This window comes from Leucoraja erinacea, chromosome 7, assembly GCF_028641065.1.
Source record: "Leucoraja erinacea ecotype New England chromosome 7, Leri_hhj_1, whole genome shotgun sequence".
NCBI lineage: Eukaryota > Metazoa > Chordata > Chondrichthyes > Rajiformes > Rajidae > Leucoraja > Leucoraja erinaceus.
The window spans coordinates 23,437,398-23,460,262 of record NC_073383.1 but is presented as its reverse complement, the minus strand read 5'-3'; the positions used below and the strand labels follow the sequence as shown (position 1 = coordinate 23,460,262).

Genomic DNA, 22,865 nt, shown 5'->3' with positions numbered 1-22,865 from the left:
GCTGCAAGTCTTCACTATTCACTATTAAATAAAATGGTGGTGGAGGCAGATCTGATAGGGGTGATCGATAGGTCTATAAATAAGAATATGGATATATAGGGAATGGAAATATATGGATCATGTTTACATAGAACATTAGCTTATCTTAGCACCATGTGGGCACAGATGTGGGCTGAAGGGACAAGCTCCTGTTCTGTACTTTATGTTTAATGGTCAATACATCCACTGTGCAGTTTGGAAAATCTGCTGTCAAGTTTATGCAAACACTTTCAAAATTCCAACTCACTCAGTTGACTTAATATCACTCACACAATCTTCTATCATCATATTAATTTGGATCCATTATGACACATTACATTCTACAACAGATTATGGTAAAATATTGTCCCTGGAGATACATCCACAATATAACCTGAAATTATAGTAATCTGTGAGAATTCCTTCAAACGTGATATAATTCACTGCTTTGATACAATTTATCAAATTTTAATACATTGCTTTTTGATGTATTTATTTTGACAGAAATTTCTATTTATGTATGTGATGAAAAAGTCAAGATAGGAATGAAATCAACTGGAAAGCATAAACTCATTGGATTGTTTTTGATATTTGTTACAAATTTAAAAATGAAAGTTATTCAAAAAAAGGGTTCCATTCATACTCTGTAACTATTAAAGAGAAAAATACTATCATTAACGATCCTTTCTAAACAGATGCTGCCTGACCGAAGCATCTTAAGCAACTCTATAATTACTTTGTTATTGGATGGTATTTAAAAAGGAAGCACCAAGCAATTACCTTCAGTAGTTCCTGATCAGGCCTTTCAAAGTTGACCACATCTGCAAGTATCTGGTCTTCTAATCCACCGCGGGTGACTGTGAAGTTAATCAGAGTGGTCTGTGCTTGTGTTTCAGGTTTATAATGGGGATTAGCCAATATGGAATCAAATGGAAACTCGGATGGAATGCACATTCTTTATCTCCAATTCTAATGAACCTTTAAAAATAATTATCAGCTGAATTATGTTTCTGCTCTTGCATTTCATCTGAATATAAACTGTAGACACACTTATTAAAAAGCATCGATTAAATCTAATGTTACCTCCCCCTCTTAATAGTGTGCCTTCCAAGTAAAGGATCCAGTGTAGGATCAATAATTTAAACAGGAACAATATTAAAACATTGTCTCCCACACTGAGTGCTTGCTCTATAACATCAATGTACCTATTAAATGAAGCACACATTGTCAATGGTAGATATCTGCAGTAAGGGTAATGATATAAACCGCATGTTAACTACACATATGAACTGACAAGTCTTTGCTTGTTTTTAAACAAAGCCACAATAGAAAGTCACGGATTTTAGACTTTCAGACAAGAGGATGATTATTCACACATTTCAAGCATTCACAATATTGCCGGAAATAGGAGAATTAGGACTTTTATGTCAAGCAAGTGAGAATGTACGTCAGCATTCCCAGGATGTGCTGTGGAACCCAATGACCAGCAGCCCACTGAGAGCAAAGATAGACCTGGCAGAGAGCAGCCGAGATCTAAGACCACATACGACAGCAGGCCTGGTCTGGCGCTGCAAGAAGATAAGACTGTACTAAGAACTTTTGAAACTTTGTTGGTGTCAGAAATGTGAAACTCTTTGTACACTGCCTAGGTAAAGTCTGCTATATGATTTTACCGGATTGAATGCAATAATTTCACTGTACCTAGGTACACAGTATGTGACAATAAAGTATAATTGAATCAGTGAATTGAATCATTGAAACTTCGCAGATTATTGGCTTGCTGCAAATCCCAACTCATTCCATGATGTTGTCAGCAAAGACGGCAATTGATGAACACATGTGCAGTGAGTCCTTGGGGTGATTCTGTTGTAGTCCAAACTGGTTAGACACAGCAAAGATCAATGTTAAAATCTCCCATCATCTATCGTACCCAAAATGTTAATCTCGTCATTCCTCAGAGACAAGTAACAAAGCCAATCACAATCATAGTCTGAATTGACTGTGATTTCTGAGCTATTTTTTAAAACAACTAGATAGAGAATGATATTACAGTATAAGCAGCTTCTCCATCTCTCTACATGAAAGGAATGAAATAAAATGATCTTGCTTCAACTTGCAATGTCCCCAAGTGGGTAACCATGGAATTATTGCTCACTATCCAGGCCAGGTGTGAGACTCTTGCCTGCTGGACATATACAGGCACAAATCATCTCATGAAATCACCACCCATATGACATAGACCTCCCATGGGAAGAGGTACAGGACATTACTGCAAAACCAGCAGGATGCTCCTCAGTTCTTCCCACAGGCTATAAGAACTGTTAAATGGACAATAGAAAACTATGTGCCCCGGTCGGAAAACTCCCACTGTACCCAGCACCGTTTTTTTTTTGTTTCCTCTGGGTATGCGAATACTCAGGAAATGACAATAAAGATATACAATACAATACAATACAATCCAGGCCAGGTGTGAGACTTTTGTTGGCCATCATCAATTGTTACAACAGAGAAGTAGCCATTCAACCCATCTAGCCTACGCCTGCTCCAAGTTGAACAGCCCTGTCCATTCCATTATCCAGCTTGTTCCACAAAGGCTTACAAATTATTAACACTATTCAATTCATTTCTGAAGACATTGATCAACTTTGGTGCATAATACCTACTGGTATTGAATTTCAGATTACAAATATACTGAATAAAAATATTTTTCTTTGTTTCATCCATATGTCTTCTCCCCAATATGTTTAGTCTGTATTTTGCATCCTTGAATCATTAGCAAATAAGCACAGCCTCCCTAAGCCATAATATATAATGTATATCTTTATCAAATCTCCTCTCAACTTTCTTTGTTCAAGTAGAACCACCTCAGGCTCTCAATTCTCACTGTGTAGTTGAGATGCTTCATTCCTAGAATCAATCTTTCCTGCACTTTCTAAAACTATCAGATCATTCCTGAAGTGCAGTGAACAGAATTGGATATACATCTTGTGTTGAAGAACAGACACTTCAACCTGCCTTTGCATTTCATGCCTCTAATTATGAATTGAAGATCCCATTCACTTTATCAATTTCTAGGACTTTCCAATGCTAAATACTTTGCCATTTAGTTTACATTGTCTCTCCAATTCTCTCTGCCAAATTGGATCATCTCACACGTTACTGTATTAGACAATAGACAATAGGTGCAGGAGTAGGCTATTCGGCCCTTCGAGCCAGCACCGCCATTCAATGTGATCATGGCTGATCATCCCCAATCAGTTCCTGCCTTCTCCTCCTGTCCCCTGACTCTGCTATTTTTAAGAGCCATATCTAGCTCTCTCTTGAAAGCATCCAGAGAACCTGCCTCCACCGTCCTCTGAGGCAGAGAATTCCACAGACTCACCACTCTCTGTGAGAAAAAGTGTTTCCTCGTCTCCGTTCTAAATGGCTGACTCCTTATTCTTAAAGTGTGGCCCCTGGTACTGGACTCCCCCAACATCGGGAACATGTTTCCTGCCTCTAGCCTGTCCAAGCCCTTAATAATCTTATACGTTTCTTATATATTAAATAATCTTATAATCTTTTATATTAAATATCATCTACCATTCAACTGTCCATTCAACCAGCTCATGTTTTTTTGCAGTCTTAATACTATCCTCCTTATTGGAACATGCTCACTGTACGTGGGGCACAGTACGTGGTGGACATTATGTGGTGCCCAGTACGTGGTGCACTATTACTGAGAATATACTGTACTACCTCGCCTATAAATAAGATAGCCCATACAAAACTATTTATCTCCATTAAATTATACCAGTTATTTACAGATAGGAATAAATGAACTTAACTATTTGCAGATATACATAGTTATAAATTTAAATCAGTCATGAACTCACTCAGGCGTTAGAAAGCTCAGGTTTCCCAAATGAGAAGCTAATTGCTTTCCGTCATGGTACTTTATTGTCACATGTACCCAGGTGCAGGGAAATTCCTCTTCTGCACAGTTCAAGAAACTGTCAGATCAAAATAGGTGATTTCTTATGCCAGTCAACCATCTGTAATATTGTTTTCGTTTTTCCTCTATCAGTGCAGCCTAACCAGTTGGGAAAGTTTAATCTCGCTATTTTTTGTAATATTTTACACCACTAGGTCTCTGTATTACCACCAACCAGTCATTAACCCATCACAATTCATTTCACACCCCTACCCATACTCTCTGCAAGTTAAACTTACTTTTCCTTTTTTTTCCTAGTTCTGAAATGTCTTCAATGTTAAATGTAAACACAGAATCTCTTTCCGCAGATGCTGCCTGACCTGTTGAGTTTTTTCAGCATTTTCTGTTCTCATTTCAGACTTCCGGCATCTGCAGGTATTGATTTTCACCCCAACATTCTAAACTTATTCAAGACCTAGGGATTCTAATTTCTATTGGTAGCATTGAGGTAGCCAGCATCATCTTGTGAAAATGATCCTTAAACAATGTATTAACAGAGAACTACAGATGCTGGTTTATACCAAGGATATACACAAAGTGCTGGAGTAACTCTGTGAATCAGGTAGCATCTCTGGAGAAAAAAAGGATGGGTGACGTTTCGGGGTTGGGATGAAGAGCTGGGGGCGAGAAAAGACCAGGACCAATCAAAGCCGGCCACAAATGACCTCAGGCAGGGCAGTGCCTTGCAAGCCTGGGCTAGGAATGTGGGAGGAGAATGTAAGTGGAAGTTTTCTAATTCTCCAATTTTATGTAACTTCTACCTACACTCCCCTTCCCACCACCTAGTACCTGCTTGAGGTCATTTGTGGCTGTCCTTATCTTTTTTTGCCTCCAGCTCACCTCCACCCCCTACTTTCAGTCTGAAGGAGGGTCCCAACCTGGAATGTCACCCACACGTTTTCTGCAGCATTGCTGATTGACAGGCTGAGTTAGTCCAGCACTCTGCATCTATCCTTAAGCAATAGTCGACAACCACTGGCTCTCTATGACCTGTAAGCTTCAGCATTCCAAGCTTAATGTGGTAGCAAGCACCATCACCCAGAGAAGGCAGAAAAATTAAGGGCCTGTCCCACGAGCATGCGACTGCATGCGGCAAGCACGACCTAACGTGGTCGCTTGAGCCATACGGCCTCGCAGGGCCGGTCCCACTTTGATCGCCGGAGCTGTATGGAGTTGTGCGGAGCTGGTCCCGACATCGCTCCGAAAAACTGACACTGTCCACAAATTCCGCGCGGCAACGGCCTGCCAGCCCGCAGCCGCATTGAGGCCGTACGCACCGCCACGACGGGCATGCACAGCGTCTCGACGCCGTACGCAGCATCTTGACAGCGTACGCCTTCGCTCGAACTTCACGTCAACTCGTACGGGATCACTCGAGTGGGACAGGCCCTTTACTCTCCTTTCTCCTGAGATGCTGCCTGTCCCACTGAGTTACGCCAGCAATTGGTGTCTATCTTAACTGAACAGACTACCTTGAACGCAGTAATTTTCAAATTAAGCAGCAGTCACGAAAATAGCATTGTATTAAATTTATATCACGAGATACTTGAAAAAGGGACACCCATGTAGACCACAACTACTCTCTGCTTTCTGTTTATCAGCCAATTTTTCAACCATGGTGCTGGTAACCAGGCCTTTGTGTGGAGGGACCAACAAATTCTTTATGAATTTCATTACACAAATTCTTCACTCTGAAGGTGAGGAATCTTTCTGTCAACTCAAGACTACAAAATTGTTTGGTCAGGGGCTTATTTCACTTCACCATCCTGAGCTGCCGCTACAAGGCCACAACAAGCAAAAGCCAAATTTCCCTCCATTGGCTCCTCTGCCTTCTGTTCCCTAGTCTCTCGGGACAATTTACACATACCAAGCCAATTGACCAGCGATGGGACACATTTTTGCCACTAATTTGTGGCACTAGAAGAGATGAAACAACTCAAGTATGGCAGCTAGATATAGAACACAGAACAGCAAAGGAACGGGCCGGGCCCACTGTGCCAAATGTGAAGCCAAGATAAACCAATATTATCTACCTGCTCATGATCCATATCCTCCTATTCTCTCCATATCCACGTGCCAATCTAAAAACCTCTGTTTGCCACAATATATCTGCCTCTACCACCCCTCCCTACCCCCCAGCAGTGCATTCCAAACACCCACCACCCTCTGTATAAAAAACTGGTGGACAATGCCTGCACATCTTCTTTAAACTTTGCTCCTCTCTTCTTAAAACTATGCCCATTAGTCTTTGACATTTCTTTTGACATTAAGGATTTCTCTTCAGTATCCACCTATGTCATTGGGCTGTAATTATGTAGTGCATGGCAGGGAGTGTACCACAGTGTGTCACTGAAATAGCCCTTCCACATCACTTAATAAGGAAGATGAAAGAATCAACATTTTCTGGTCTTTAGAGATTAATGCAACATTTTAGCATTAGATCTTCAATAAAGGACCATTTAAATGAGGGAGCAACACCCTCATTAGAATGGTAAGTTTATTTTAATTTTATTTTAAATTCATGTCTTAGTTTGCACAGTCTGTTCCTTGGAAGATTGAGAAGATTCAGCATGTCGAAGAATACTCTCTTGAACTTCTACAGGTTTCAGATAGAAAGCATATTGACTGGTTGCATCAAGGCCTGGTTCGGCAACTTGAACGCACAAGAACAAAGGAGCTTACAAAAAGTGATAAACACTGCCAGTCCATCACAGGTACTGCTTTCCTGCTATGGAAGGGATCAATAGGAAGCAATGCCTTAAAAAGGCTGCCAGTATCATCAAAGATGCACACCATCCTGGCCATGCTCTCATTTCACTCCTGCCCTCAGGAAGAGGGTATAGGATACTGAAATCAGTAACCTCCAGGTTTAGGAATAGCCTCTTCCCACCAGCCACGGTGACGCAGCGGTAGGGTTGCTGCCTTAAACGCTTGCAGCGCCGGAGACCCGGGTTCGATCCTGACTACGGGAGCTGTCTGTAGGGAGTTTGTACGTTCTCCCCATGAACGCATGGTTTTTCTCCGAGATCTTCAGTTTCCTCCCACACTCCAACGACGTACAGGTATGTAGGTTAATTGGCATGGAGAACGTGTAAATTGTCCCTAGTGTGTGTAGGATAGTGTTAATGTGCGGGGATCGCTGGTCGGTGCGGACTCGGTGGGCCGAAGGGCCTGTTTCTGCATTGTATCTCTAAACTAAATAAACTAAAACTAAATCAAGCTTTTGAACATGACAAACATCAACTTAACTATGAATTAAAAACATTATTGGTTGCATTAAGGACTTCAGATTTTTTTGCACTACTATTGTTTATTTTCAGTTTATTTCCATTTTATGTTTATTATGTTATCTATGTGTATTGTGTTTACAGATCTGTAATGCTACTGCAAGTAAGAATTTCATGGTTCCATATTCAGTATATTAAACACTCTTGAGTGTTGTCTACTTACAGCGCATTACCTACACTGCTCTGCAGAATCATCAGTTAGTGGACCTGGCTGTGCATATATAACGCACGCCCCCAGATTCAGGTACGGTTTCTTCCCAGCTGTTATTAGGCAACTGCACCATCCTACCAACAACTAGAGAGCAGTCCTGAGCTACGATGTATTTCATTGAAGATCCCCAGACTATCTTTGCTCGGACTTTACCTTGCACTAAACGTTATTCACATTATTCCCTTTATCATGAATCTGCACACTGTGGATGGTTCGATTGTGATCATGTATTGTCTTTCCACTGGCTGGTTAGCACACAACAAAAACTTTTCATTGGACCTCAGTACGCATGACAATACACTAAACTGGATTTTCTTTCAACCCAGAGAGTGATTGGAACCTGGAATGTACTGTCAGAAAGTCTGGTTATAATCGGTAATCTCTCAAAAGTTAAGCATCTGGATGAACATACATGATGAATCACCAAAGACAATTGGAATCGTTGCTGACCAAGTCCTGATAAATGGGATCAGTATAAATGGGTACTCGATGGTCAGCATTGAAGGGGTGTTCCATAGGCCTCTTTGATTCAGATTCAGTTGGTTGGTCCATAATCTCCATGTGTTCTGCCATTGACAATGGAAACAAGCAAATCCTACATACAACAGATTTGGAAATATTTTGGGCAAGTCCTAGTCCAATTACAGTGTCAACGCGGGAGTGCTGAGGATAAATGATGTAGAGCAAAAAGACATCAAGCTTGGTTAAACAAAATGAACACCGCTATCCTCTGAAGGATCTTCCGCATCAAGAAAAGTGAAGGTAGCTAAATCTGAGAAGCAAAGAGCTGGGCACTGATCTGCAAAGGAAATAGCAGGCAAACTGTGATTCTTTAAAGAGCCAACACTCTGCCAGACTCGTCATCTGGACTAAAGACAAAAGCTGTTAAATGTTCCATCTAATTATAGTTATAGCAACAAATCTTTGAGTTTTGGTCTGATATGCTAGTCTATCAAATACGCTGTACTTATAATGCATCTGCTTATCTATAAGAAGGCTCATGTGAAGACTATGGTAAACACATCTTTGTGCTATGCGGGTGGTTAATTTTTCCTTTTCCTTTTGGTATTCTAACCAAGTCCTGAGGTAAACAGGAATTGTTACAAATCCATTTTGTCTGTCAAAGAAAGGAAACTATCACAAATTGCAAGCTGAAGACATTTTCCAAGTTGATTTTTTTCAAGCTAGGATGCATCTTGAGAAGTACATCCATATGCCACACCACCCAAACAACACAATGAGACTACTTGAGGCAAAATATTATAAATTAAAAGATTGATTATTATTGTTGACAGATTGCTTAAAATACAATGATATTATAGTGTATGATTTCAAACATTTGCTTGGTATTTCACAACTATTCAAAAGGAATATGGCTATTTTCATTCAGGCCATAAGTTCACATAAGTTGCCATCAATAAGTTATGTTTCGACTTCCGTGGGAAAGTCAATCTGACCAAAAGTCTTTTTCTTTAATTAAATTGCATTAAAATAACTTTATACTTATAGTGCAAGAACATGATAAACATCAGTTCCAGGTACAATTATTCTATTAAAATTTTTCATAAATATTGCTGCAAGAAATGTTATAGTAAAATACATTATATCACTGGTTAAATTGTTTACCTTTTGGTTTCTCAGGTAAGGCATCCATATGTTTTGAACAAGTTCACAGCAATATCTTTTTGAGAAAGAGCCAGCATAGGAAATAAAAGCTGCTATTAAAAGAACATCTCCACAGAGGGTTTCCTTTTGTTCACAATACTGTGTAATAGACTGAGCCCAACGCACATTCTCTGACTTCAACATGAAATGAAAAAACAAAAAAAATAACAGTAATAAATATCCATTCAGCAGACTGGTACAGCTGGTGAATTATACTCCATCAAATAAAGCCTATGTGGAAACAACATAAACAAATACATCATGACATTTAAATGTTAAAAACTGTAACCCCAGCAATTAATAAGCTAGCAAATGTGTTTATTTTATTTAAAGCAGTTTTGTCATTTAATATTTTTGTAAACATTTGGGAAAAAGACCAAACACTAAAAGCAAAAGCAAAGTAAAAATATTAGTGCATCACAGTCACACCAAGTGGTTTTGTATGGCCTCACCTCTAGACCTCTCACTAATCTGTTAGCCAATTCAATCGTCTTATTGGTTCTATTCACTTCATCCTGACAACAAACTTTTTCAAATGTGGCTTTTTCAAACTCAGCCAAGCTTGCATCAAAATCCTTTCAAAAATATGAAATAGTTGGAATTAAAAAAAAATATCTAGAAGATGCTCTATTTTATTAAGTCTGTATCGCCAGCCACAAGAGCTTAAAAAAAGTCCTTGAGCTTCTTTCAGACTCACCACCATTTTCTTCACATGGTCAGATAGTCACAGCATTGTTGTTGGGCAACAATGCAATGGTTACACATTGCCAATGCTGAGGACACATTCAGTTTTCTGTTGTGCCCTTGCCATGATCAAAGTACAGGGCCAATTCAAACTACAAAAACTAGTGGCTTTTCTATGCATTAATCTAAAGATCTATCAAATTTCATGTCTTAAGCAGTCAGCCAAGTAGAATTCATTCAGAAAGCCAGCTACAATTTTCAATGGATAGTGCATAATTTGGGTTTTTTTTTAAAAACATGATTCTTGTGGATAATTAGTTGCCTTATAGTTATTAGAGACAATATATGTCACATTATATGACTATGGTTATGGAGGCCTGGTAACTCACTCTGGCAGCCATTATGTCTTTGCTGACTTAAATAATCAGATAACTAAAGTAAAATAAGCAGTTTTTCAATAAGTGAAGTATGTCATTGAGGGAAAAAGTATAAATATTATTTGCGGGGCAGCATAGTGACGCAGCAGTAGATTTACTGCCCTACAGCACCAGATACCTAGGATTGATCCGGACAATGGGTGCTGTCTGCACAGAGTTTGGACATTCTCCCTGTGAGCGCATGGGTTTTCTCCAGGTGCTCCAGTTTCGTCCCACATTCCAAAGAGGTACAGGTTTGTAGGTCATCTGCAAATAGTAAACTGTCCCCAGTGTGTTGGATAGTGTTTGTGCACGTGGTGATCGCTCTTCGGCGCAGATGCAGTGCGCCAAAGGGCCTGTTTCCACACTGTATCTCTAAAGTCTAAAGTCTAACCTCTTTGCTAGCAGGATTGCAAAGAAAAAATTGTAGTGAAAAATTATGCATCAAAAAAATTAAATAATAATTTTCTGAAAAGTTTAGAATTAGAATTCAAGTCAACAAATATGAGCGACAAAAAGGTGATGAGCTCTTCTGATTAACGTTTGTTGTCATGAATTGGTCTATCAATTCATTTCCAATCCTCTATATCTTAAATTTAACAACTATTACCACGCATGCTTAGAAATATCTTACAGATTTAGCACATTACTTATGCGATAAATTTAAATTATACAGAACATAAATATTTTTCATGTTTTAAAATGTTCAAACAATTTTCATGGTTTAAAATGTATATTTTATAAAGAAAAAAAGAGGATTACATTAAATTATTAATGCATTTTACTATTTCAAATGTTTAATATAACAAAAGCATCTGTCATATCTATACTCAGCATTAAAATTATTTTACATATGAAGCATAGAGATTTTATAATGCATTTACAGGCATACAGTGGGAACAAATGATGCATATTGCGATGTTTGCAGATAATTTGAAAGTAGCTACGTTTTCTCTCTGAATCTCTTTGTATTTGAAGTGCTGCCCTTTTCAAAACAAGTGAAAGTTCAATCAAGTTTTGGTGCCATGATGATCAAACAGTGTCACATCACTATGGCAATGTCTGCCAGGACCACAAATGCAGATCAGCTTTAATTGTACTAGGCCTTATTGCTGGTGCATGTCAATCAGAACCTATGAATTGAAGAAAATTTGCTCTGTTCATTCTGTTAAATGATGTATCCAATTAAACCTGTTAGAATTCATGATCTTCAGTCAAGGTTAAATGAAAGTAGTTACTCCTGTCAGCTATGTGATTAAATGCTGCCTACATCAGGCACATTTATGTGCGAAATTAAAATTTTGTCTAAAGCATGAATCTTTATGCATGCCAGTTAATTATCTTGCAGTCCTTCTACACATTAAATGCCCAGTACATTTGTTCTTAATCATCAGGTGCAATTTAAAACACACTTCATTTTCAGCATTTAACTAGATTCCTCCATTTTAATGTATTCGGTTAGAGTGGAAAATGCTACACTTTTCATAGATTTTGCAACATTACTACAGATTATCAACATTCAAAAGGTATGGTAAGTAAAATGTTTGATTGTAGCGAAGTATTTAAATGGAGCATTGTTTTATACAACATAGATAACGATGCATTATCTATTATTCAACAGCATGACATTTTGAATTTTTGGTGTTCACTTTACGATATTCAAGATTCTATGAATACATACAATACAAAACATACTATGGAAATATTTCCAGCCTAAAACTCCCCACTTCATGACTTTTGTGAAATGAAAGATTTTTTTAAAGTCTTTTTTAAAGATTTTTAAAGCTAAAAATTATCATTAAATTGTGACTGGGTTATGAAAATTGGAAGTGTCACAATTAAATATCTGGTTAGATATCCCTCAGCCTATCTGTATTTAATGTAAATAATATATATTTGTTTTTCTTTTCTGTGATTCACATCAGACTGGGATGGAGAAACATTGATAATGGATAATTCTCCCAGTAGTTCTTCTGTACACATTTATTTATCAATTTTTTAAGCTCCTTTCAAATCAGAGTGACTTCCTGGAAATCAAATGAGGCCATTTTGTTATCACTTTTTCATCTTGATGGAGTCTCCAACAGAAACAAGATCTCAGCCAGAAAGCAGATTCAAATATGTAAATTAACCTTACATCAGAAGTTGGGCATGGGTTATTGGAATGCTGCTGGATGAGATGGAACAGCTGTCCTCACAAACTTGCCATGAGATTCCATTAACTTTACACAAGATTTACATAATATCACAGCATCTGCAGTTCCTTGTGTCTACTCGCTGTGAGATTCCATTGTAGATTAATCTGACATCATTTTATTCAGCCTTGGTAAATTCCAGAAATTTCAATTCATTTTCTTATCGTCTTCATGGTCAAGTTGATTCAGATTCAATTTTTAATTTAATTGTCATTGTCAGTGTACAGTACACTGTAGATGATGTAGTAAAAGATGTATGCAAGATGTAGTAAAGATGTATGCAAGTTCTGGAGTTTTCTTGTTATGTTGTTAAATTGACACACATTAAAAAAACTAAAATGAAACTCCATTTTCAATTGAAGAAAAGTACTCACTTATCTTTTTCCATTCCCATTGTCCTGTGTCCTTTATATTTGCCATTCTTTCATGCCATTGCTAACTTGTAACACCTTTTCTAATTTATCTTAAACTTTTGTTTGTGCCACCTCAATACATTTTGGAACCAGGAAGCTCCACATATTTTGGTGTCAAGATAGATTAGGGTATTCAGTGAAATTAATATTTTCTGCTGCACCAGGAACAGACCAAATTCCAAATGAAATTGTACATGGTGCCAAAAACATATTACATTTAACAGACAAATGAATCTTAAGGAAAAGCACGTTAATACTATAATCTTGTTAAAGGGCCAGGGCAATTTTTACTATGTGTAGTTGGGAAAAACTTATTTCTTAGTTCAAGGGTCTTGCAATAGCACATTTAAGCACAATAGCACATTTAAATGGTCAATCAGCCAATGCTCACATGATGGGGAGGATAAATATACAGTCACAACACAGAGTGATTCCCATATTTCCATATCCAGAGGTTGTGCATTCAATTCTTCATGTGCCAACCGATCCACAATTGTAAAGTTGTAAGGCTATCCTTGACCGAGAAGAAGTGAACAAAATCAGCGAATTGTACACCTGTACATGGATTTATAAAGTTTCTCTAAAGACCAAGTTGAGCATTATTGTTTTAAAAGGGAAAAGGAAAGGGGGAAAAAAAAAAAACATATTTAAGAAGGTTGGAGGGACTGTTGTATAAAGGAGTTTTGAATGATAGTACTTTATTACTAGTTCAGAGTTACGTTTAGCATCCTTATGCACCAAACTCTATTTATCATTTCAACCCACATAATTCTGTTGTTCTAACATAGAAGGGTTTACAGTGAATGGATGATGAAAGGTGCCATCATGCCACTCCATAATTATAGCACAATTTATTCTGCCTTAAATACATTTTAAATTAATGAGAAAATGAAACATGCCGGATTCACTTCAGAAACATGTCATTTCATTCATTACATATAGTGATGTTGAATATTGTAGATCTAAGTTATGATATTACTAATACAATTTGCCTTTTTATTTTCTTAAAATATTTGATCATGGATTCAAGGTCCAGCTTTGTGAAGCATCTGCTATACACAATTTTAAATCAAACAACCAAATAAAATGCTTTTACAAACAGACAATGTGTTCTCATTGCATTCAGTATGCTCTGTAGAATAAATGGTAACAAAGAATGTTATAGAAAAATTGAATATGCTACAAACAAATATATTTTTAATATTTATATTACATTCAGAAACAATTGAACAAACCATTTGATCTTGTTTTATAAATTTCCGGATTCATACCAATCTCCAAAACTGCACTTAAGTGCAAGCAAAGATGTAATTACTATTAGTAATCTTTAATTATATATAAAACACGGACTGACTACGCTCACATTTTGGGGAATTATCAAGGACCAATTCATTAGATTTTGTAGTCGCGTAATTAGTTTATGGTTCAGCTACAGCAATATCGGAGTCGCTACTTCAGAAGGACATGGTAATTAACGTAACTCCTGGCTTTGTATCATAGATTTCATATTATCTGCATCTAAGGAATATGAGAATTAAGGAACAAACATTATCAGAATTATTTAACATTTGATATTTTGATGAATTTGTCTCATTATAGCAATTGTTCTAACAAATTGACACTGGAATTAACAATCAATCGCATCATGTACATTAGTGCAAGAAGTTAGTTGTTAATGAATAGTCAAAATTGTAATTAAGAGTTTTCTTTTATAGACGCAAAATATTTTGCATGTGAAGGACAATGTTAGTACTTACAGCAAGTTTTTTTCTAATGATCTGAAGTTTCTCGGCTGCAGCAGCTAAATCAGAATTGCCTTGCAAAAGTGTTTTACGTTTGAATTCAACTTCACAGTGAACCTATTAATGTACAAACATAACTAACATTGAAGTTATCCAATATATTTATAATAAGAGGTATGCTCAGCATATCAGAAATTTGAAGTATGCTTACTTGATATTTATTTGCAATCTTAAAACTCACAAGTGCTAATGATTCTATCTATGGTAGGTATATACAATTTTCTCTGGTTTCCTAATCTCTCTCATCTGTGCTGCCTTGCTCTTTTTCAAGCATGAAATATTCTAGTGTATGGATACAGCATGCCGGATACTGCCGATATTGCTGCTTTATTATGCTTGCCAATTAACCATTTCCCCACCCATCCCCAGTTGTTCTTCCCCTATGCTCTATCTGAAACATAATTCACCTTCACTTAGGTACAGATGCTATACTCCCATATGGTGAATGTGGTTCCCCATTTTGTAATCTATATTCATACTTTGTTGACACTTGGATTTCATATAATAATTATATCTGCAAACTTTTATGAACATGATAATAGATTCACACAAATATACGCATATTTTAGTATGTTTAGTATGTTAGTGTCCATCAAGTTACAAATAAAATTAGCAACCTACTTCAAAGCGTTGCCAACATAGACATCATTATTAAATACTGCATACATTATTCCATTAGAAAGGGTGAGAACACTGCAAGCTCTATGGGAAATGGATGTTAATAAAGTATTTTTTCTCCCCTAGCTGTGTTTTTTAGAATAAAGGCACAAAAGAAATGACATGCTGAGTTTCTCCAGCAGTTTGTGTTTTGATGCGTTTTTAAAACAAGCAAAAAAATAGTTATGGTACATGTTTGATCACAAATGTTGAATTGCTGTTATAATCAAGGTATACCCAATTGCAAGCAAATATTAAACTAGTTTAGTACTTACAAATATCTTTTGAAAATGACACCGTGACAAGCATGCAGAAGGAGAAAAGGTAACAGAATATGTTGAAAATGTATCACAACAAACAATGAAAAATTATTCTGTGAAAAAAACATTAATTACACTGAAGAAAGATGAATTAGCCACTCATCATTAATGAGAACATACATTTTGTGTAGGTTTAGAGTCCATGTATGATAGATGTGCTATTACTGGTAAAATACATCATGATAACACTCAAGCCAGCAGTGAAAATGTTCAGTTGACATATGTTCCCTTGCAGAGCATTCAATCATGCTAAAACAAGTGCTTTTGATGGTTACAAATATTACTGTAATGCACATGTGGTCTTTAAGTGAAAATGTTTACAAATCACTACAAATTGTTTTATTTCTACACTTTGATCTTCATCGACCACTAATTAAAGCTGTCAAAAGAGCAAAGTGATAAAATAGTCCTGTTAACAGGATTATAAAATTATTTGTAAACACTTAGAAGTTTTGTGGACTTGCGTTCTGTTTAATTTGATGTGTACATTGATTCTTTATTTGCATAACTGTGCTCGATCAGATAAGAAGTGATACCTTGCACATGTATGTTCGGAGGTAAATGGACTATTTGAGGTGAAAGATACTACATACTGGGAATAAGATTATTTTTTGTCGCCCTACTTCTGTATCAAGTGTTTGCATGTCACATGTATTATTTGTATAAATGTTCCTTTAACTAACTACCAAAAACATTAATAGTAATTTTCTGGTGTCACAGATACAGTATGTTGTTCATTTCCTTTCCACCAATATTTACTTGAATCAATTCTATCTCAATTTCACAGCTTAAGGATAGAGGGGAAATCCTTTAGGACCGAGATGAGAAAAACATTTTTCACACAGAGAGTGGTGAATCTCTGGAACTCTCTGCCACAGAAGGTAGTTGAGGCCAGTTAATTGGCTATATTTAAGAGGGAGTTAGATGTGGTCCTTGTGGCTAAAGGGATCAGGGGGTATGGAGTGAAGGCAGGCACGGGATACTGAGTTGGATGATCAACCATGATCATATTGAATGGCGGTGCAGGCTCGAAGGGCCGAATGGCCTGCTCCTGCACCTATTTTCTATGTTTCTATGTTTCATTTAACTGCCTGAGTTATTCAAGCAACCCCCATATTACAGATGTCTCTTATGGAATTTGTCTAGGAAAATAAGTACATTTTATTTGCAACATTCATTGACAACCAGATTTCATGTTGTGGAAAACCAGGTTATGGTTCATTTTCTGGGAATAACACCATGCTCCCCCATTCCCATATAATGTGAGGGTCACCTGTAACCTTACGGTTACATTAAAAAGAAGATCTATCAAGCTTATCCAAAATTATCCATTGACACACGATCCATTAGATATTAGGGAAATAGTCAAGACTCCCAATCTATGCAAAAAGAGCTCTGATTTCATTTCTATGGATTTCCCCACTAAGGAAGTTGTTTCTGATCAAATCCTTCAATCACTTGAATTAGTTCCACAAATCTTGGGGAATACAATACTAGTTTACCAATATGTTCTCAATTTAATTCTTAAAACCTAGGTATAACTTCTGGTGTGTCTTCATTGAACATGCTCAGAGCATCTTCTCTCTGCGAGAGTACACAAAACGGAAGGTGATGAACATGAGTAGATAAACATTGCAGTTCCTTCCTAGAAATCAAGGTGACATTCAACTTAAAAATAACATTCCTCCATTTGTAGTTTGGATCCTGAAATAAATTTATTGATCCTGATAAATGTTAAATAATTTGCATTGCTGCCTTTGAGTGATGTGTAAACCAGACTAAGTACCCAAGCCATGATTACAAGCAAGGAGAATCGTTTGGAAGCATTCTGTTTTTAGATGTTGTGAACTGTTACCGCCCCAAAATGACTCAGCATATGCACCTGGAGGTGAACTGTGCCTGGTGCCATACTAGTGAGGCAGGTGGTATCGTGGAGTGAGTAGCTACCAGAAATATCAGTGTCATGACTTTAAACAGTGTAATTATGATCCAACGTCTATCGTGGTGTTCAACCTCCTAAAGGGCCTGTCCCACTGCGGGAACCTAATTTGTGCGTTTAGAAGAGTTTGCCCTCGACTCACTCGCAGCATGGTCGACACGTGGTCCTAGGAGTTCTATGTAACTCTCCTTCATGCTCGAGAGATGTTCCCGCATACTCGAGGCCTCAGTTTGGTTGAGGAATATGTTTTACCACGCTGAAAATTGTTCACAAGTAAAAATTGGTCGGCATGGAAAAAATCAATATTTTCTTTCCTCATAGATTTAGTCGAAGTAGGTCGTAGTAGGTCGGCATGTTATTCGTAGGTAATCGAAGGTAATCTAAGGTAGTCAAAGGTAATCGAAGGTAATCAAAGGTAGTTGAAGGTGGTCGTCTTCACTCGAAGCTAGTCTTCAACATAGTCGAAGGAGGTCGACGGAAATCGAAGTCGGAGGACTCTACAAGTCAAATGGGCTGTCCCATTGCGGCAACCTAATTGGTGAGTTTAGAAGAGTTTAGGAGAGTTGGAAAAAGTGTCATGTTGAAGACCATCGACTATGTGGAAGACCTCCTTCGACTATGTTGAAGACTAGCTTCAGGAAAATTGGACACCGAATAGTGGAGAGTGAAGACGACCTCCTTCGACCTGCCTTCGACTATGTTGAAGAATATCTACGACTACCTTCGATTACCTTCGATTATCTACGAATAACATGCTGACCTACTAACACCTACCTCGACTAAACCTACGAGTAAAAAAAATAGATTTTTTCCATGGCGACCTTTTTTTACACCTGGGCATTTTTCAACATGTTGAAAAATACGCCGCGACTTAGCTGAGGTCTCGAGTAGATGGGGACTACTCTCGAGCATGAAGGAGAGCTACAAAGACCTCCTAGGACCTCGTGTCGACCATGCTGCGAGTATGAGTCGAGGGCAAACTCTTCTGAATTCGCGGATTAGGTCGTCGTAGTGGGACAGGCCCTTCACTGGCATTAGCTGTTGGTTGATACTTTTGGATGTTATTATAGATTTACAAGTACTTCATATGTCCTATTGCTGTTTCAAACTATGAGGAGTAGTGTGGCAGCTGCTATTTTTTCTGCTGACTTCATAGCTCATGGGTAAACCCATAAGGTAGGTATGTTACAAAACCTACCTGAATCGTGGCTGAGCATCTGCCCTACCCCGTGTGAGTGATTTTGGCGCTGTTTAGAGGGGGCGGGTTTAAAACGCGATTTTTACTAGGCTGTTGCAATCGAAAATGTTCAGCCTAGTAAATCATTAACGGAAAATCGCTGAAAGACCCCGTCGCAAAAGGCATTATTAGATTTTATGGCCTTGTATAATAGTTATAGTAGTTTAAAAACCACTCTCTCAACCCGCAACCTCTCGCAGCCCCAGGGTTTTATAAAGCAAACAATTAAAGGTATGTACCTTATTTTTACATTAAATGGGGCTTCTTAAGAACCCTGTTAATAAAGTTTTCTATAGCGAGTAGTTCATTTTGGGCTTTTTATATCCCGCAGTATTTTTCTGGGCATTTGAGGGCACAAATCCAGCGCAATGTGTACGTTCTAAACCAGCGCGTTCACAGGAACCCACTAGAAAGCCGATTTAAATTGACTTTAATTTACAGCAATTGAACACTAAATTCCTTCCATTTGGTCTATAAATTGATGTAAATGAGATTTAAAAATCATTTTTTATTGTGAATTATTTGTGAATATTATTTGGACACTTGGGCTATTTAAAAATGTTAATCATTTATTAAGAAATGGATAGATGTTTAGATCTAGTAATTGAAGTTTGAAATTAGCTACAATTGGGTAACTAACTAATTTATATGCTTTAATTTCAGGTCATCCAAGTAAGATTATTTTATATTTGTTTCAGAATGCTTCAATCTATGATAACTTAAAATTTCATTCAGTTCTCTTAATTTTTAAGAAGGTTCTGGGCTTTTGACTGTCCACGATCACAGCTTTTTTGTTATGTCCATAGAAAATCAATAGGGAACAAGATGCTAATTTCCGAGTATGAAAATGGCCATAACCTTTTTATTACTTGAGATATGAAAGTGAATTAGGTGTCAAATTAAACTTATTGTTATGCTTTATCTGATGGGATAAATTGCAGACTTGATTTTTTAAATCTCAAAATTTTGTAACATTGCTACATAAGGTATTAATGAGCATACATCTTGGGAGAATGAGCAGAGATGTAAAGCAAGACAAATTTATGTAAATGGAGGGGAAACGTCAGAGGCGATGGGGGAAAATATTACCCCAGAGTGCACAGGGAACTATCTATCTATCTATCTATCTATCTATCTATCTATCTATCTATCTATCTATCTATCTATCTATCTATCTATCTATCTTCTATACATAACTAAAACTCTGATCTTGTGCTCTTCCGGTTTGCATGGTTTTACTATTTACTCAAAAATGGTACACGATATGCTGCAACTTTTTACCACCTTACTCACAAGTTTTGTTCCAATCGATGGTATATTTTGAAAGTTCTTAAGGTTTAAAAATCTTTAAAACCGCGCATGCGCAGATTGGTCTCTTCTCCAGTCAGTCAAGGCCACTGCCAGTAGACAAGGCCCCTTCCTGCACCATGGCCTCTTCCGCCTCACTCACAAACTCTTCTCTCCCCTCCTCACAGTAACTTGTCTACCGTCTCCCCCACCACCGGCGGCGGCTGCGGAGTGGGGGGGTTCAGCAGAGGTCTGGTCCCGCTCTCTCTCTCTTCTCTCCCTCACCCCCTCCCCCCGCTCACCCTCTGCAGCAATGGCGTCCCGTCTACCTATCCCCTGGGTGAATGGCTGCGACTGTCTGTCTCCTCCAACGCCGCTGCGGTAAGTCACCCTCACGGCCCTCTCGGAGGAGATTTTCTCCACCAGCTCGTCAAAACTCGTGGTGCCCACTGTGGGTGGGTAGGCCAGGGATGGGCCGAGCGGCAGCAGTGGGCGGGCGGGCACGGCGGGGAAGGGCCGAGTGGCGGCTGAGCTGGAGTGGGCAGAGGGAGGGAGGGCGAGTCAGGTCGCGAGTCAGGGGTGGCCGAGCAGTTTGCATGCACACACACACACACACACACGATGCAAACTGGTCCAGTCGTCAAGTCAACGGGATCTAAACCACAGCTAACAATGAATGACCTGTGGAGGAAGGAACTGCAGTTGCTGCTTTTTTATGGCGGGAGGGAGGAAGTGACTGAGGTTAGGGGAAAGGAGAAGAAGGGAGAGGTGAGGGAGGGAGAGTGGGGGGGATAGGCCTACTCCTGCACCTATTTTCTATGTTTCTATGTTTCTGTGTCTTTTGAGAGAGGGAGGGAGGGACTGACTGAGGGTAGGGGAAACGAGAGGGAGGGAGAGGTGAGGGAGGGATTGGGGGAGAGGATGAGGAGAGGGGAAAGAAGAGGGAGGGTGAACAGGAGGGGGAGGGAGTGCTGGGGGATGAGGGGAAATTAGCCATGCCAGTGCAGTTGGGGGCTATGCGTGAGCGGTGGAATATTGTGTTGGGGGAACAGGTTGCGTAGGGGGAATGGGTGAGTGGTGGAATATTGCGTCGGGGGAGCAGACCCACTGCACTTAGTCTAGTTGTCCAACTAAAAATAAAAAAACTGTAGATGCTTGAAAATGTCCTTTCTGTTCAAAACATACCATTAACGTTTTCCTTGATGTATTATCCTTTACCACAACTACGATTGCTTCTTTCACTAATATTACCATTCACTGCTCCTTTCTTTTCTCTATTTTGTTGGGAAAAAACAATTGTAACCATGAACATTAAGCTGCCAGTCTTGCTCCTCTTTGAGGCATATATCAGTAATAGCCAAATATGTTTCCTCATATCTGCCAAGACCTCCAATTTATCTGTCCTGTTCATTAAACTCTTGTATACTGATATACTGTATACCATTCAGCACAGCCAGACTCCTTTTTGTCATTTCCCACCTGTCTTCCAAACTCAAACATTTTCTACCTTTCTATGTTTACTCCCCTGACAAACTTGTCTAAATTCTTCCCAGCAGCATTAACAAAGCTGCCCATAAACATATTGCATCTATACAAACAGGAGTACCGTGGCATCTCAGCAAGGATTGTCATTGCTACGGCGTAGCACACCTAACCTGTTCAATCCCATCTTCGCAAGATCCAGTGCCTTCCACGTGAAATCTATTAATGACAATACCCTTCTATTTATACGCTCACCAGCGTACAGCACTGGGAGCTAACTACATCTCATTCTCTCTTGCTAGAGATGTAGGCAGAGAGCACAGAGGTTTTCAAGGTAAGCAGAGTTCCGGATGTAGGTTACTATTGCCTGCAAGTATATGTGTCAGAATTATTACTCCCTCAGTACCCATCCACTGTGCAAAGTATAATCAGTGAATCATACAAGCCAATGTACATTATACTGGTGGTTATGATGTCTTTATTCTATATAGACGGTATACAATTCATCGCACAGGTTGGGTATTGGACAATAAGGCCCTTCAGTTGTTACCTGGCTGATCTTTAATGCGTAACCAGCTCATATATGCAGTATATACGTATAAATAAACTTATGGCAGCATGTTAAATGTGTCAATGAAATGTGGAGAGCAGCCATAGAGGTGACAACAGGGTATAAAGATATATGGTTTAGTTTAAAGATGCAGGATAGAAACAGGCATTTTGGCACACCAAGTCCACACTGACCATCACACTAGTTCTATGTTATCCACTCATCCACTCCCTGCACACAAGGGGCAATTTACAGAGGCCATTAGCCTACAAAACCATACAACTTTGGGATGTGAGAGGAAACCAGAGCACTCAGAGAAAACCCATTTGGCCGGTATCCCTCAGAACCTTTCCTGTCAATGATCCTGTCCAAGTGTTTTAAGTGCTGTTATAATGCCTGTTGCTGACGCAGTAGAGAAGGCTACAGACGATCTTGGAGATCGAGACTGAACACTCTGCGGCTGAATGCCTACCTTTGGATAGCACCAACTTGCAATGCCCACTGAGCAACAATAATAGAGGCAGTGGTGAAGCAGTAGGTGTGCGGAGGACAAATTGTGCTTTTTTTTTAGCAGACTGCAATTTATAGAATTAATATTACTGACTTCTCAGTATTCTATGTAGCAATATGATAATATGCAATGTGATTGTAGCAATAGGATTACCGGACAACATTGACAACTTGCAAACTCATTTATAACACCACCAACAAACATGGCAGGAACCGGAT

General features: G+C 38.6%; 1 pseudogene; it reads right to left on the bottom strand.

Annotated features, from left to right (window-relative positions):
* LOC129699136 (dynein axonemal heavy chain 11-like) overlaps nt 1-22,865 on the bottom strand; it is a 181,383-nt pseudogene that overhangs the window by 39,265 nt on the left and 119,253 nt on the right.